Below are 6,000 nucleotides of genomic sequence, written 5' to 3' on the forward strand. Positions count from 1 at the left end.
TCTCTAGAGAGGGAACGAGTACTGCGTAATAGCTTACGCTAGGGGAAAAACTCTTTTCCACAAGATATTGAAGCCAAAAATTATCCTTAATTTTTTATTAATGTAAAACGCTTTGCAGCAGCAAGCAGACATAGGCGAAACAGCTCGCGCGCCTATTGGTTGCTCTGCAGCAAATGCAGCAGCCTATCGAGAGAGACTCTGCGTGACGTAATGACCAATGGGGGCAATTCGCGCCCATATCGTCACGTCCCGCCAGAAGGGGCGTGGTCTCACCCTATAAATATGCTCGTTAGGCTGGTACAAGCTGGTTTTTATCGCTGAAGCGAACCAGAGCGTATTCCAAGCACGGCAAGATACGCAGTACTCGTTCCCTCTCTAGAGAGAACCGAGGTTACGTTAGTAACCGAGTACGTTCTCTTACGAGAGTATCTCTCGTACTGCGTAATAGCTTACGCTAGGGGAACACAATGCAACACGCCGTGCGTACAGGGATCCAACACCAAAGTCCCGGGGGCCGAAGCCCAGGGCTCATGTAGTGCATAATCACCATAAACTCACATAGAGTGGAGGAAGAGAGGCTGGAAGCGTCATTCCCTATAAAAAAGCACCCAGCGGGGCTATCATATGACAATAAAACGCGCAGCCAGGGTGAAAGCTTTCAGCCTGATCTGGGTGGCCATACGTGTGTCAACACTCATGGGGCTGCAGTAAACTCAGCATCTGGGCCGCACAGCGGGGCAGATAGCACTGAATTTTAGACCGCCAAAAGCTTAGCTTGTAAGGCGGGTACCTCCAGGTTATAGTATTTTATAAATGTAGACGGCGAGGCCCAGCCCGCGGCCGTACAGATATCTTGCAGGGAAACCCCGCTCGACCACGCCCACGAAGAGGCCACGCCTCTCGTGGAGTGCGCTCTGACACCCAAGGGGCACTGTAGGCCCTTCGCAGAGTAAGCGAGCGCAATGGCATCCACTATCCATCTGGATAGGCTCTGTTTTGAGGCGGCGAGTCCCTTGGAACGCCCGCCAAACAAAACAAAAAGCTGCTCCGTCTGTCTGAAAACAGACGAGCGTGACACATAAGCTCTCAATGCCCTGACGGGGCAAAGGAGACTCGCATCCTCCTCCTCACTGAGAACCGGAAGGGCGGACAGGGAAATTACCTGGGCCCTGAACGGTGTATTGAGGGATTTCGGGACATACCCGTAAGAGTTCTCAACGGGCCTGAAAATTACAACCCGACCCGACCCGGCCCGTGGCTTTTAAAGCCCGGACCCGATGTAACCCGACACATCAACATGAATTATCTGCCCGAACCCGACCCGCGGCCCGACGCCACCCTTTTGATCGGTGAGTGATGTATGTAGAATGACTGCTGCGCTTGACGCAGAGAGAGAGAGAGAGAGAGCCCCGGCCGCGCGCGCGCGCACTCTCACGTCTCACACATTCCGCCCATCCAGCTGACATAAACCACATTTCAATAAACGAAAAAAACTATCCAGTGATTAAATGTTTTCTGTATTGACGCAAATCTTGTGCGATGTCCTAAACTGCCGAGATAATCACACAACGTGTCGCGCCGCCCCTGAGCAACGGTGATTTCACCTGCAGCAAGTTTACTTTTCACCAACTCCATCTTCTTCTCCGGGCTAAAGGCGTGCACGCAGCGGCGTCAGGTCTGCCCTCGCGTCGCGATGCTCGTTGCACGCAGCAGCCAGACTTTCTTTACAGTGAACAGCAGCGATGAATAATAAATGTTTTTTTTCTTTCACTGTACAATTCAAAAGATTAAGCCCGAGGTCCGACCCGACCCGAGTCATTTGCAAATATTTTCTACCCGAACCCGGCCCGAACCCGCGGGTCCCGTCGGGCCGACCCGACCCGTTGAGAACTCTAATACCCGTGCTTTGGTTTGAGAATGACCTTCGAGTCATTAGGCCCAAACTCCATACACGACGCGCTTACTGAAAGCGCCTGTAAGTCCCCTATGCGCTTCACTGAAGCGAGAGCCATGAGAAACACTGTTTTGAACGACAGGTGTTTCATGTCCACCAGCTGGATTGGCTCGAACGGGGCGCCTTTCATGGCCTCCAGGACCGTGGAAAGGTCCCACGTCGGGACTGAAGGGGGCCTGGGAGGGTTCAGCCTCCGAGCTCCCCAAAGGAAACGCACGACTAAGTCGTTTTTCCCCAGCGACTGGCCAGACACCGGTTTTGCAAACGTTGCTATGGCCGCCACATATACTTTGAGCGTGGATGGGGTCCTGCCCTTATCCAGTAGCTCTTGAAGGAAGGAAAGCACTTCCAAAACCCCGCATTCCACAGGTGAAAAGCTCTGGGCTTGACACCATGCAGAGAAAACAGACCATTTCGAGGAGTAGAGCCGCCTGGTAGACGGAGCTCTAGCCTGCGCGATCGTGTTTAACACTCCTTCTGGGAGGCTAGCGGGTACCCGTTGATGGCCCATGCGTGCAGGGACCACAACTCCGGGCGAGGGTGCCAAATCGAGCCCTCCGCCTGAGAGAGGAGGTCTCTCCTCAATGGTACAGGCCATGGGGCAGTGCTGGTCAGCTGCATCAGGGCAGGGAACCACGTCTGGTTTGTCCAGAGCGGAGCTACGAGCAGCACAGGGCATCCGTTCTCCCTGATTCGTTCCAACACCTTAGGCAGGAGCGAGACAGGAGGAAAAGCATATAGGGGGCAGCGGGGCCAAGCATGAGCCAGCGCGTCCTTGCTTTTCGAGAAAAACTCCGGGCAATGAGCGTTTTCGTGGGACGCGAATAGGTCCACCTGTGCTCTGCCGAACGTTTTCCACAGCAGCTGGACTGTCTGCGGGTGCAGCGACCATTCCCCTGCTGGAACATTGTTCCTGGACAGTCTGTCTGGTCCCACATTCAGGCGAGGGTGACCAGGTGACCAGGCACGTGCGCTGCTCTCAGTGAGAGCAGGTTGTGCTGAGCCCAGACCAGGAGGCGTTCCGTCAGCCTGTGAAGGTTTCGTGACCTGACGCCGCCCTGGCGATTTATGTATGCCACCACTGACATGTTGTCCGACCGGACCAAGACGTGGTGGCCTGTTACCTGGGGACAAAAACGCCGTAGCGCTTTGTCGACTGCTATCATCTCCAAGCAGTTTATGTGAAGGAGCTTTTCCCGTTCTGACCACAGGCCAGCTAGCGGTCTGCCCTCGAGCAGCGCTCCCCACCCCGAGGTGGAGGCGTCCGTAGACACCACCTTCACACTCGAAGCGGTCCCCAGACTCACACCTGACTGATACCAGTCGGTTATTTTCCAAGGTTCCAGAGCTGAAACACACTGAAGGTCGACCCTGAGGCGAAACAGACCCGCTGTCCATGCCCTGGGTGGAACCCGCGCTTTCAGCCACATCTGCAGTGGGCGCATGCGGAGCAAGCCCAACTGGAGTACAGAGGCTGCTGAGGCCATCAGCCCCAGCATTTTCTGAAACCTTTTCAGCGGAACTATCGCGCCGTGGCGGAAGGATTTCGCGCCGCGCTGAATATTTAGCCCGCGCTCTGGTGACAGGCGTGCTGTCATGGACAGCGAGTCCAACACGGTTCCCAGAAAGGAAATTTTCTGACTGGGAGACAGTGAGCTCTTCGCCCAATTGACTGTGAGGCCCAGCTCCTCGAGGTGCTCGAGTAATGCGGCCCTGTGTTCTATGAGCTCCGATCGTGATCGAGCTAGAATCAGCCAATCGTCCAAGTAGTTCAGGACTCGCATGCCCTGAAGTCTCAGGGGTGCGAGCGCCGCGTCCATGCACTTCGTAAATGTACGAGGTGCTAGGGACAGGCCGAACGCCAGGACTGTGTATTGATATGCCTGGCCCTCGAAAGCGAATCTCAAGAATCGCCTGTGATGGGACGCCATTTGTATTTGGAAATAGGCGTCTTTCAGATCTATTGACATAAACCAGTCCCCGTGGCGCACTTGCGCGAGGATTTTCCTGGTCGTAAGCATTCTGAACTGGCGCTTCACAAGCGCTCTGTTCAGCTGTCGCAGATCTAAAATGGGTCTGAGACCTCCATCTTTTTTCGGTACCAGAAAATATCTGCTGTGTAGGCCCCCTTTGCTCTGAGCTTGAGATAAAGGTTCTATAGCACCTTTGCTCAGTAGTTTCGCTATCTCGGCTCGAAGTAGATGAGATACTTCGTTTTCCACCGTCGTCTCGAAGCGCGCCGTATAACGTCGAGCGAACTGTAGCGAATAGCCTCTATTTATAGTGTTCAGCACCCATTCTGATACCCCAGGAAGCTGTGCCCACACTTTCGCGTGAATAGCTAGGGGTAGAATGAGATCTGGGCTCTGGCCGAGACATAGTGACGGCAAGAGAGCTCCGGCGTGCTGTAACGCAAACACTGTGTTTACAGTGTGTGAGGCGGGGGGCGCGCCGATCGCGGCGGGCAGCCTGGCCGCGCTCAAAACCCTTATAGCAGTTTGCTGAGGGAGAGAGAGCGGGGCAAGCCCCGTGGGGCTAACATGTCTGTGAGTGAATGTGGGCGCAGGACAGCGGGCACATTTACTGCACTGAAAAACACCGTCGGCCTGAGCTGACTGAATGCGTGTTGGTTTCGTTTTCACAGAACCCGTGGGACATGTGGTGTGTAGTGTTTGTGGGCACTGAGACGTAGGCACATTCACTACATTTAGTGCACAATCGACATGAGGCGATTTTGTTTGTGCGAGCCCTGCATTTTTGCGGGCTGTGTTTGTGTGTAGAAATGAGCCCTGGGTTGTAGGCATTTTCAATACACTCATAACACCATCGGCTGTGGCCGGAATACCAGAAAATACACCATTTATGTGATTTATCTGGGTCGCCGTGGGAACAGCATTTGTGTGCAGGCAAGCGGGCATGGTACTGGCTTGCTTACTGCAAAATACACTGGAACAGTCACATTTTCTGGAACTGAACGAGCGAAAATTTCAGTGGAAGTCTGGCCACGGCGAGACTGAAACACCGTCGATTTCCTAGGAGGCTAGGAAGACTTGTGTTGGTTTCGTTTTACAGAAACCGTGGTAGTGTTTGTGGGCACTGGGTTGTGGGCACATTTACTACATTTAATGCACAATTGACATGCGTCGATTTCATTTGTGCGAGCCCTGTACCGTGGCGGGCTGTGTTTGTGTGTAGAAATGAACACTGGGCTGTGAGCATTTTATTACACTTATAACACCATCGGCTGTGGCCGGAAAACCAGAAATACGATTACATGATTTTTCTGGGTCGCCGTGGAAACGGCCTTTATGTGCAGGCAAGCGGGCCGTGGTACTAGCTTGTTTACTGCAAAATACACTGGAACAGTCGCATTTTCTGGAACTGAACGAGCGAAAAGTTTTTGGTGGAAGTCTGGCCGCGGCGAGACTAAATTTTTATCTGCTGCGAGAGCCGGGATCGAACACGGGTCTCTCGCGTGAAAGCTTCGGGTTCCGCCACTGGGCCACAGGGAGAACTACACTAGCGCAAGCAGATAAGAGAGCATCATCACAGTTTTGTGTGTGTCGGCGTTTGTATGCAGGTGTGCGTGTTATACAACAGGCTCATTGCTGCAATAATGACATTTTCAGATAAGACATGAGCAGATAAGAGCGCGCGCGGCAGCTTCCTTGTAACGTAAAGGTAGAACAGCAGTCCATAGCGTGTCCCTCGACCTCATCCTTAGACGCGACGGCAGTGAGGCTCGTGAGCGGCAGCTGCGCGTCGGTGAAGGGAAGCGGGGAAGGTGAAAAGCGAGGCTCGAGGGAGGCTTTCCGGCGAGCGCGTCGCTGTGGCTACAGGCTCCGGCTGCCTTTGGGAACGGCGCTTATCACTGCGCGGTCCCACAAAGGGCGGAGTGACTGCTTCTATGGTGGGCGCGGTAGCTTCCTTGTAACGTAAAGGAAGTTTGCCGCGGTTAGAACAGCAGTCCCTTGTGGCGTGTCCCTCAACCTCATCCTCAGACGCGACGGCAGTGAGGCTCATGAGCGGCAGCTGCGCGTCGGTGA

The sequence above is a fragment of the Rhinichthys klamathensis genome, unplaced genomic scaffold, assembly GCF_029890125.1.
Source record: "Rhinichthys klamathensis goyatoka isolate OS25496 unplaced genomic scaffold, OSU_Roscu_1.1 h1tg000654l_1, whole genome shotgun sequence".
NCBI classification, from domain to species: domain Eukaryota; kingdom Metazoa; phylum Chordata; class Actinopteri; order Cypriniformes; family Leuciscidae; genus Rhinichthys; species Rhinichthys klamathensis.